This window comes from Apium graveolens, chromosome 1, assembly GCF_009905375.1.
Source record: "Apium graveolens cultivar Ventura chromosome 1, ASM990537v1, whole genome shotgun sequence".
Classification (NCBI taxonomy): domain Eukaryota; kingdom Viridiplantae; phylum Streptophyta; class Magnoliopsida; order Apiales; family Apiaceae; genus Apium; species Apium graveolens.
Window position 1 is genome coordinate 34,835,552 of NC_133647.1, and position 12,987 is coordinate 34,848,538.

Genomic DNA, 12,987 nt, shown 5'->3' on the forward strand with positions numbered 1-12,987 from the left:
ATATAGAGTCTACAATCTAAGAACTAACATTATTGTGGAATCAATACATGTTGTGTTTGATGATAAAAAGATTGAAGGACTACAAGATGGAGATTACCATGAGAGCCTAAAATTTGACGATGTGGAGATGGTTAGTGATGACAGTGATGATGAAAGTGATCAAGAAACAGTATCAAAGGATAATACAGAAAAATCCACTACTAATAAAGCACAAAATTCAACATCTGTCGAGTTGCATAATGCTTCATCCATCGGGAGGCAATCTGCGTTATCCGTCGGTAGACAACCAACTTCATCCGTCGGAACTCAAAATTCACCATCCGTCGGGTTATCAAAAGAAGCTAAAAATCAGAATAGATCACCTATAGAAAGTTCCCCTTTCTCAAATCAAAGATCCACAAACTCGGGGGGAGTTTCTAATAATCAAAACTCAATCACACATCAAGACAACAATGAGGCCTCTTCATCTAGAGCTAATCTACCTCAACAAAGGAAATGGACAAAGGATCACCCCTTTGAGCTCATCATTGGTGATGTTTCTTCTAGAGTTCAAACCAGGAGAGCAACTCAAGAAGAATGTCTATCCAACAGCTTTCTTTCCAAGGAAGAACCATAGAAGGTAGAGGAAGCTTTGTTGGATCCTGATTGGATTTTAGTTATGCAGGAGGAGCTAAACCAATTTGAGAGGAATAATGTATGGAAGCTGGTGCCCAAGCCTAAAGGAAAGAATCCAATAGACACCAAATGGGTATTTAGAAACAAGATGGATGAAAATGGCATAGTAGTCAGGGACAAAGCTAGATTGGTTGATAAGGGCTATTGTCAACAAGAAGGAATAGATTTTGATGAAATATTTGCTCCTGTTGCAAGACTTGAAGCCATCAGAATCTTCTTAGCCTATGCAGCCCATGCCAATTTCAAGGTCTATCAAATGGATGTCAAAAGTGCCTTTCTGAATGGAGATTTGGAGGAGGAAGTATATGTCAGTCAACCTCCTGGTTTTGAAGATCCAAATTTTCCTGAACATGTCTATTATCTTTTGAAAGCACTTTATGGACTGAAGCAAGCACTTAGAGCCTGGTATGACACTTTATCAAAGTTCCTTTTGGAAAATCACTTCACAAGAGGTACTGTAGATAAAACTATATTCTTTAAAAATGTTAATGGCTCTAGCATACTTGTTCAAATTTATGTAGATGATATTATTTTTGGCTCTACAGATGAGAAACTTTGTAAAAAGTTTGACAAATTGATGCAAAGTAAGTATGAAATGAGTATGATGGGAGAACTAACTTACTTTCTTGGTTTGCAAGTTAAGCAAGTTAGTGATGGGATATTCATTAGTCAAACTAAATACATTTTTGATCTTTTAAAGAAGTTTGATCTAATGGATTGCACATCTGCAAAAACTCCCATGGCTACTGTAACTAAGCTTGAATTAAACACTACTGAAAAGTCTATGGATATTTCAAATTATAGGGGCATGGCTGGCTCACTTCTGTACTTAACAGCAATTAGGCCAAATATAATATTTGCTACATGTTTGTATGCTAGATTTCAGGCTGACCCTAGAGAATCTCACTTAGTAGCTATTAAGAGAATTTTCAGATATCTCAAGGGAACACCAAAACTTGGCATTTGGTACCCTAGAGATTCTGGTTTTGATCTAACTGGTTACTCAGATGCAGACTATGCAGGTTGTAGAATTGATAGAAAAAGTACAACATGAACCTGTCAATTTCTAGGAAACAAGCTTGTGTCCTGGTTCTGTAAAAAACAAAATTCAGTTTCTACTTCTACAGCCGAAGCTGAATATATTGCTGCTGGCAGTTGCTGTTCACAGATTTTGTGGATGAAAAGTCAATTGCTAGACTATGGTTTGCAAGTTGAAAGGATTCCTATTTTCTGTGACAACACAAGTGCAATTGCCATCACTGAAAATCCAGTACAACATTCAAGGCAAAGCACATAGACATCAAGTACCACTTCATAAGGGAACATGTAATGAATGGTACTGTGGAACTACATTTTGTTCCAAGTGAGAAGCAACTTGCAGATATTTTTACCAAGCCACTGGATGAATCCACCTTTTCAAGGTTGGTAAGTGAGTTAGGTATGCTCAATTATTCTTAAATCTTTATGAGATAATTTGCAAGTTGTAATGCAGCTAGAAATTTCATTAATTTTTCAGTCTTGGATGAAATTTTGGCTAAGTCAAAATTTACATCTCGACGGATGATCGTTATCCATCGAGTTTGATCATCCGTCGGAATACAATATGCTAATAAAAATCAATTATTTTTCTGGAATATTTTATGACTTGACGGATAACAGTTTATCCTCATCCGTCAAATTGTCTTCATCTTAGCCGTTGATTTCCTGAACATTATCCATCGAGTATGCTTACAGTTTGTAAGCATAACATGACGGATAATGGGTGGAATTTTTACAGTTTATTTTTAAAATGACTATTTTAGGCAATTTTCATTGGTTACTTTATTTTACTTTATTATTTTTGACAGTTATTTTTGAGATAGTATAAAAGGCAAATTCATTTCCATTACTTTTCTTTTATCATTCTCAAATCATCTACTTCAATTTCTTTCTCTTTCAAAGCATTTACTCTCTCTCTCTGCAAGTACTTATTCTCTAACAATGGCGCCTATTGTCAAGATTATGTCTCAAACTGGGTTCATTTATGAGAAGAACAACTTCACGGCCTTAGTAAACAAGGGGATTCAGCAATCTGGTGACTACCACAAAATGATGGATTTTGTGAAGAACCGCAAGCTTAGCTATGCCATGCTGGAATCACCTACCATCTTTTATGAAGTTGTTGAAGAAATGTGGACCACGGCTACATACAACTCAACAGATAAGACCATCACACTCACCATTAAAGGTAAGGAATTCTGTATTAATAGTGATGTTATCAAAGCATGTTTCAAAATTCCTGACAATAATATGACCTCACCACACACAGACACTGATATAGTTAATATGCTTAATTCCACAAACTATGCTCTTTCTACTTCTAAGTTGAGTGACATTAGGAGATTGGGTCTTAGGAAGGAATGGAGTTTCCTATGTGATATAGTGACCAAGGTCTTTTTTGGGAAAATCAGTAATTTTGATTTAGTTAATATTTCCATGCTCTACATGCTAGTTATAGATAAGTACTTTAATTTTAGTGACCTTATTTTATTTGAGTTGGGATTTAAATTAGGAGAGTTAAATAAGAGAGGCAAAAATGTTTACTATGCTAGATTCTTCATGATGTTAACTAACCACCTCTCTGAGGGAATTGTTCTTGAGAACCCTAACAACAAATTAGATTGTTGGGTTCAAGAGAAAAGAATCATTGCAGATTTGAACAGGGCAAATCATCACAGAGAAGTGCCACTTTTCTATTTCCCTGTAATGGAAGCACCTCAGGTAAGTGAGGTAAGTTCATCTATCCCTACTACTATTCCAACCTCACTAGTTTCTTTGAGTTCTAGTGTAGCTATGGCAACTGTGTGAATGACCCAACAGTTGCCTACCCAAGCTACCAAACCAACAATAATTTCAAAATCCAAATCAAAGAAAGCCCACTCTATCTCTCAAAAGATGCCAGTTGCAAAATCCACTAAAACCAAAGAGGGGAGTGTGAAGGTGGGCAAGGTAGGTGAGGGAAAGGGTGAACATAAAAGAAACCCTAAGGATAAGGATGGAGAGTTGAGTGGTTCCCAGCCTAGCCACACTGCAGTTTCCCAACAAACTGCAGTGCTTAAAAAGGATAAAAGCTCACTTCTAGTTGCATCCTCCCAAAAGGATGTAACTGTTGAATAAAGCTCTCAACCAAGAGCACATGCCAAGAGGGTAAGGGACACAAGCTCACCCCAAACTTATGCCAGAAAGAAGAAATCCAAAACCCTTGGGAATGCACAGGGTACACACACTGTGCAAACTGGTGCTAAAGACACAGTCACTGCACCTTCTCAAATTTAGCTTGATGTGGCTCCAATAAATGTGGAGTCACAGCCAAAATCTCTAGTAATAGAAGCACCTCACACACCAAATTTTCCCACAAACTCTCTGGATGTGGATATGATCAACACATCAATTCCTGATTCCCCTTCTTTAACTTTGTTGGGGAAGCCAAAATCTAATGCAAGTGAGCATCATCTTTTAGATGATTTGTTGGTTCACTTGCCAATTCTTTCAGGGACTGTTGAATCATTTGTGCCCAAAATATCATCAATCAGCACAGAGTCCACAATAGTTTCTATTCCAAGTTCATTCATTTCTACTCTCTCGATGGATATTGCTCATCCGTCGAGTAGTGATTGTATCCCGACGGATAAGCTTAATAACAGTTATCTGTCAGATAGCAAAACCACTAAACCGATGGATATTACTCATCTGTCGAGTGTCTCTGCACAGCTTCAAACTTCATTTATTTCTAGTACAGAAGAATTAGTGGGTGTACAGTCACTTGTAGGATTGAGGGCAGAGAGTGCTATGAGTGAGAGTCTGGGTTGCTCCCAGGTAGAAGGAGAGCAAAAGAGTGAAAATATGCAATCCATTTCTTCAGGATTGGAAAAAGGAGAGGAGTCCCACCTTAGATGGTGAAGGTGAGGGTGTGAGGGTGGGGAGCCAGGGCGAGACCCTGATGTAACAAAAGAGAGAACACGAAAGAAATGCAGGTACAGGATCCATAAGGATGGATGTCATTACTAGTGAGTTATTGAATATCCAGGATGCAGACAGGGAGGGACTATCTCAGCAACCTCAACCTGTTATAGATTCCACCTCCCTTGATGCTGAGGCATTTACTCACCCTGTTCCAGCTTATCAACTTCTAGCTGAATAGGGCAATGACAATGCAGAAAGGATGCTAAATCTAGTACATACCACTCAGTCAATGCTAAGAGCTAGATATGCCATCACAGCTTTGCCTTCTACAGCTGGTGATGTAGATTATGAGACTTGTGGTTCAGCAGATTTCTTTGGTGATGAAAGTGGAGATAGTGAAGAAGAGGCATTGGACATAGGGGGAGAAGTAGGTTCAAGTTCAAGATCAGGACTGCCATCATGGGCTTTTTCCAAGCACTGTGATGAGCACTACTTCAAGATAACCCTGATTCAACTAATCAATCAGACAAATACTGCTCTTCAAATCACTACAAATGCCAACACCAAGAAGCTCCTTCAAGCACATCTTGCTTCTCTGCAACTGCAACAGATTCAAGGCTTCCAACATGCTAGCGATGTAAACACCATCAAGGGTGATATTGATGAGATGAAGAAGGCCATTTCAGACAAAATGGATTCTAAGCTTCCAGAAGCTACAATGCTTGACATCAAGAGGCAAGTAAGGACAAATTCTGATCTTGCAACAAAGATAGATGCTTTGGATACAAGGATATCAGCTATAGAAGCATCTCTAACAGCCATTCATCTTCATCAAGCCCAACAGACAGATTTACTTCAGAAACTGGTGGCTGCTCAAACCTCCTCCTCTACTCAACTTGATGATAATAAAAATGGGGAGAAAGGACCAAGTGAGGGGGAGAAGCTTCCAATTCAAATCAGTAAATTAATTATGCCCACAATTACTTTCCCCAAGCCACCAGTAACAAATAGTATAGATCTGATCAATGCAGCAGCAGCCAACATAAGAGCAGCTGAAAAGGAGCAGTTGAAGCAAATCAACTCGGAGAAAATTGATGAGGACATACATAGGAAGTTTGGGCTAGTAAAGGAGCCAGTAAAGTCATCCATTCATCACTCTGAAGTCAAACATATCTCTGTGAATGATTGAGCATGAACTATCTGGAAAGAGGACATCCATCCTGCATCAAATCTCTAAAGGCTGAAATTATTCTGAAGCCAAGGGTGAATTGTCCAAAATCATCATTAAAGAACCCTTTGGATGCAGTGTATGAGTCACCTAATCCTGATGAGAAGAAGCTTCTGTCAAGATCAATTGCCTTCTACAAGAATCCAGCCGATTCAACTTTAAAAAGAAGAATTGCTAAAGTTTTCAGGATTGGGAAAGAAATTTGTGTGGTGGTTGGACATCCTCAATTTGCTCAAGCAAAGAGAGAAGAAAAGGCAAGATTGAAGCAATAAAAGAAGCAAGCTATTCTAGATGCCAAAAAGGCTAAGCAAAATAAAGAGCAAGCTGCTATCTTGGCCAAGCTACAAGCTGTGAAACCAACACAACAGATTCCTTCTCAGCCATCTGGAATCACTGAATCTCAAGATCCACAGAAGCAAGTTCAATCAGAACAGAAGAAATCTCCAAGATACAAGGAATTATCCAAAAGAACCAAAAGGAAACTGGATTTTGTTGATAAGGAATTGAAGGATCAGTTTTCTAAGGAATCCATTTCAACTACAACTCAAGCATAAAACCCACTGTGGTATTTAAAGACATCAAGGTGGTGGATCCTTACAGGAACATTCATGGTGAACCTATTGTGCCTAAGGATGAACCAATAGACTGGGAGAGTCTACCAATTCCTGACTTCAATTTTCCAATCCTTAGCAAGCCAAAGAGAACAAAGTCAAGAGCAGTCAAGAAAGTGAAGCTGTCACCTCTCAAATCCAAATCTCTAGTCAAAGCTCAATCTAAAGACAATAAGGGAGATTACATGTACTTGTGTGACATTAAGGAATTCTCTGATCTATATCTCTATCTAGATGAACTAGAAGAAATGAGAGGGATTGATGCATACAGAAACCTACCTGAAAGGTTGGTTTTTAAGTACAAGGGAGGAAAGGAGATTCAATGGCCACTTCACAGGATCCTTCAAGAAAGCCAAGTTGTACTGATTAAGGTTTATTCATCTTTCAAGAAGAACTTTGGGTTCAATGTAACTGCAAGAAGATTGGTTCTAAAGAAGATTGAAGAACTGAAGAGTTTTAGAGCTAAAGATGCACTCCCAAAGACTCTAATTATCCCTTACACAGGGAGAAGAGTGCATCTAAGGCCATACAGGCTTATGGAGTTCATGGATGACAAGGGAGTGAGAAGATTTTTCAGATTTGAAGACTAATTAAGCATCTCTAGCAATGAGACTCTCGTGGAGATGCAAGAAAAGCTAAATCTCTCAGAATCTGATAAACTGGAATTCCAGAGACATCTCCAAAATCAGATAGAAGAAAATAACAGAAAGCTTGGAAAGAGATCCAGACCTTCAAGGAACTAGATATAACTTCTCAGGCTAGAGGAGCACCTTGAAAATGACTGTGAGCTAAACTTTGTACATTTTGTTAATTGAAGCACTTTACAGTTTTATCTATCTACTTTTAAAGTTGTATTTTTGGGGTGTTTTGTTATCATCAAGTTTCTCTTAATTTATGGCTACAATTCTAGTAGACATAAATTGGGGGAGATTGTTGTGTATATGCTGTGAACTCGATAATTTCTTTAACAAAACACCTTGGTAGATTTTACTTAGTGAAAAATGTAGCACTTGACGGATAAAGATTATAGTCTCGACGGATGACTCAATATAGTCCCGACGGATGATGATTTATTATCCATCGAGTGAGTAGCTTTAGTAACAATAAGTCTGTAGCACATTTCTGCATACACCTTTGTATAGATTCTGTAGTAGGCTAGTAGCATATAAGTCATGAATGACTTTAACTAGATATGCGTCGAGTGTATGCAAATGGAATGTGGTATCCTATTCAACTGGGTTTTCGAGAACAAAGAAGCATTGCCATTTCCATGCTATTATGAAGATATTCAAAGATGCTGGAATAAAGTAATGAGGTAGCATAGTATTAGACTTGATAGTTTTTCTTTTATTATCTTGTCTTATTACTTTGTAATCTTGGTGATATATAAACCAAGAAGCAGCAAGTAGAATAACTAACTGAGATACAAGGAGAGAAACATTTGTAAGCTATATTCTTAGCATTTCTCTGCATTTTTAGTTGTTCAACATTTGTAAGCAGCTGTGAGCTTTTTGTTACACAGAGTTCTCTCGATATATATTATATATTTCTAGTGGATACATTCAAATCCACCCAGAAAGTTTTTAAAGACTCGTATTTTTAATTACTTGTGTTTTGATTCATTTGAAATTATTATTCCGCACTCTGTAAATCAATTCACACTGATATATATATTTAAGTTAGAACAATTTTATTTAAGAAAAAGTTTCAAGAATTCCATTCAACCCCCCTTCTGTAATTCTTGTTGAATTGTTAAGGGACTAACACAAACCTTTTTAGATCTACAGTCTACCTGAGAATTATTCTTCCCTAACCAATCCATTCCTAATATTATATCAAATTCCCCTAACATGAAGAGTGTCAAGTCAACTGGGAACTTATGCCCTGAGATATCAATCTCACACTTTAAGAAGAATTGACTTACGGGTATCTTCCCCTGATTGAAAATTATCACATTCATTACTTCACTCATAGCCCTTCTATCACATTCTAATCTATCAACAGAAGCTTTATATAAAAAGGATCTCGTAGCTCCCAAATCAATCAATACCTTAGCTTCAATATTATTCACAGAAAGCTTACCTGCCATCACCTCTGAATTCTGAACTGTATCCTTCATTTTCAAGTCAAAAGTTCTTGTTGTCGCTTATGGAACTGGTTTAGATAGTGGAGGTAAAGCCAATACTTCATCTGGTACAGTCGAACTGGTCATTGCTATGCTCATCATACTCCTGATTGGTCCTGCCGATTTACACTCTCTAGCCATGTGTCCTGGCTTCCAACACTTGAAACACGTAACTCCCATCTTCTGAGCTTTACATTCATTAGCCAAATGACCCTTCTGGTTGCACCAATAACATGTCATATTAATCTTGTTGTACACTCCCATATACTTCTTTCCACAATGCTTGAATTCAACCCTTGGTGGCCTATTCTCTCTTGATTGGACCTAATTATGCTGATAATTTCGTTGGTTATCTTGCCTTCTGTTCATCTCACCTTTCCTTTGGGAATTCCCATTCTTGTGGAACTCAATCCTCTTCAAATCCCTATCTTGCGGATTACCGGATCCTGATCTGTCTCCGTGAAAAGGCATCTTCCTTTTCTTGTTATCTCTATTCATCCTGGATTGCACTCCATTACTCTCAATCAATGCTTCTTTCTGCACTACTCCTGCATAACTACCAATCTCAAACATCGACAACTTATCTCGAATCCAATACTCAAGGCCCTCCTGAAACCTCTTGGCCTTATCTTCCTCACTATTAACATACTTCGTCATAAATCTCGACAACTCCGTAAACTTCTTCTCATATTCCAACACAATCATACTTCCTTGCTTCAATTCCAAAAAAATTATCTCCATTTGATTCTGCATATACTTAGGATAATACATGTAATAACCCCAATTTTTGGAATTTTTGAAACCCTTATGAATAGTGTTTTGCTGATTATGCTGAATAAGAAAACTTTTCATGCCACACTATGTAGGGGCTCTTTTATTGATCTTCTGGGATATTATTAGTACTCTATATGATAAATAAGTGTATGTAAAGATCGTCAGAATCCAAATTCGAACACTTTGATTTTTCCCGAAAATCTACCAGATACAGAAAAAATTGAGTATAAGGTAACAGAATAAAAAGGATTTAAATTCAAGGATTAAAAGAGAGGATCATGAAAGGAATATAATGTATTGAGAAAGGTTAAAGAAACCTAAGTAATAAGATCCCGGGTATGATCCCTCAAACGATAAACGAAAACGAAAGTTAAGTGAACCGTATAACAGATCAGCGGTCATTAGGCAAGCAATTAAGAGTTAATTAAGGAGGTTAGGGATGATGATGTCATCAAACCAACAAGAAGAGGACAAGTGTGGAGGGTGACATCACATGATGATCAAAGCATGACATAAGGGAAAGAAGTGTGGTTGATTTATAACCACACAATTTTTTTTTCATGGTTAAAAATGATTAAAACAAAACAAAAGTCAACCAACCAAGGCAAATAAAAACAAATCACAAAAAACACAAAAGCTCTTCCCTTTTCTTCATCAAGCTCTCGGCCAAAATAAACACAGCAACTTCAAACTGTCATATCTCCTTCAATATTCACTCAAATGTTGTGTTATATAGCTCGTTGGAAAGGTATTGAGATGGACTACAACTCTTGTTCACAAGTATCGTCCAAATAAGCATGGTAAGACCCTCATTTTTACAGTTCTTTCAATCGGACTTTTAGAAACTTTAAAGCCTAACTTTGTGTTCTTGATTTCTTTGGAAAGATCAATCTTGTAGGAGGCTCCATAAGGCTTCCTAGTAACTTTCCACCCTCTAAGAAAGGTATAAATCTTCATACCCTTTAGTAATAAGTTTGAATGTTGAAGTTTGGAGATGGTTTGGATGGATGAGTAGTAATTTGAATGATAAGCATGATTCGAGCTTAATTGTTAAGTAGTTTAGTTGAATTTGGAGATGTTATAATATATGATTGGATTGAGATCCTTGAGCTTATTATGACTGAAATCAGTAGCATTGATGTGTATCTTGAGTTGTTGTTGATTGGTAGTTGGATTGATATGATTTGGAATGGTAAAAATTTGGGAAATCGCGTAAACATAGCCGTCGTAATGTCCGATTTACTTTTGACTGTTTTTTCTCTTAATATCAGGACGCGAACACTCCCTGTTAGGTTTTGACCATTGCCATTATTAGATAGTTCATGTTACGAGCTTCGTTTTGATATGTGGTTCGTTTGAATCCGATGTACGGTTTAGGAGAAATGACCATTTTATATAACGGCATTTCGCGACCGAACCATTACCCCTCGCCTTACTTTGAAACCTTGGTTAAGGACTTTAAATGACTATTTGGGGTATGAAACATTTATGTGAAGTGGATTAGGAAGTTGGTAAGGTGCTCGCGAAAGAATTGCCTTAAAACTCTTAATGGATAATTTATTAAAAATGGTGGAGCCGAGGGTACTCGATCGACTTAAGTGAATCGTTAAGCGCGAAAGCGTTAGGACTCTAAATGGTTAAAGTCTAGTTTCTTAAGCGAACGGGGTTTAATTCCGACTTATTTTGTTGTTCATAGGTTATCGGACCCACTCTAAGCTTAAGTCTATCCGGGAGCACTCAGGCAAGTTTTCTACCCGTTATACTGTTGTTGTGATGTATATATGTATATGCATTATCTTGTGATAAGTGCATGATTGTTATTATCAAATCTTGCGATATATTGGAGCATGTGATATGGTATATATGCATGTATGTTTCGTAATCTTAATATCTAATTATTGATTCAATTGCTTATAAGTTGCATAATACCTATGCTAGAGATAAGCAGTAGTTGCATATCCCCTTAGTATAGGGGACCCAAAGGTGAACATATTTCTAAACCGGGAGTCGATGTTCCCGAGTATAATATATATATATTTATATATATATAGATATAGTTTTCAAAACTATTAATAGAATAAGGTTTATTCGATAACTTTATTTGTATTAATGAATATTATCTTGAATATTCATTCGAGGACTTAAGACTCCGTTTATTTTATTTAATGAATATTATTTTGAATATTCATTTGAGGACTTATGACTCCGCTTATTTTATTAAATAATATTCTTTATTTTATTAAAGAATAATGTTTCGATAATCAAACTTATTTTCGATTATTCAAATAAAGATCGTGCTTTCGTATAAGTATATCTTTGGTTATTTATTATTCATTTCAAGTATAAGTTTTACAACTTCTACTTCAATTATTTGTATAAAGATTATTCTTTAAGAGAATATTATTTAAATGATAATATTCAGATATTTTCTAATATATTGGGACTGATTTATTTTAATAAATCAGCGGTACCCCAAACATTCTTAAAAATGTTTTTGAGTCTTCAAAATGACTTTTAAAGTTTAGAGCGGATCCCAAAACTCGTTTTAAAATTTAAGATCTCCCTTTTTGAAGGGGACTTGAATACTCGTTCAAAAATCTAAAGGATCCGGCTCTGGGGTATATTTTATATTCGCAACGAGATTGCTGTTTTGATAAATGAATTGATTACTTACCCAACCTTCGGGAAGTAAGTCAATCTATTGAGTCGGCATAAGCAACATAGGCTCAGTGGGCGTCCATGAAAGTGTAAGTGGCTCAGTGGGAGTCCATCAAATGCGTAAGTGGCTGAGTGGCAGTCCAGCATAAGGTCCTATTGCGTCCAGGGTGATGACCAGTGGGGAAGTCGTCCATCTACTAGTAGAAAAGGTTACTTATTGGTATCTTTGCCTGATCAGCAAGATATCAGGTTTATGCCAAGGTTTTCTCCTTTCCAAAATTCATTGGATATTGTAACTCTGTTTATAATTTTCATAACAGAGGTTTTCAAGGAGTGTATGAAATGTATATATATATAGGTGTATATATATATATCGGGACTTAATGAAGTATCTCGTAACTTTATTATTTATAATGATATTTCAAGGATTGAATCTATTCAAGTCTTATCTTGTAGTCTCATCTGGGTGATGAACTTTTGAAACTGATTATAAATTGAACGGTGGTAGTTCAAGCAGTATTCGGATATAAGTATATTGGAGTATCTTGTAACTTAATCTTTTAAACTTATATCTAGTAAATGATTATCTTGTGCATGTCAAAGATTTTCGGAAAAACGTTGAGACAAGGTTAGATATAGGAGATCACCTTGCAACGATATTTTATACAGTTATAAACTGGAACTCTGTGTATATTATACAGGTCAGAGGATTTCAAAGATTGTGAAAAGTATATATGTATATATACTGAATATTTTGCGACTTGGTCGCATAAGAGATCAAACTTGGTTCATTTCTTTTGACCAAGACTTTCATGAGTACTATGAGAATGCTCCTATATAGTTAATCATTATACATATTATTTTGGTGGGCTTGTTGTTCACCCTTGCTTTCTTCTTTCATCACACAACAACAGATAGAAAAGATGAACAGACCAAGCTCCCGATTCACAAGCGGTTAGGAAACGTTCCGCAGT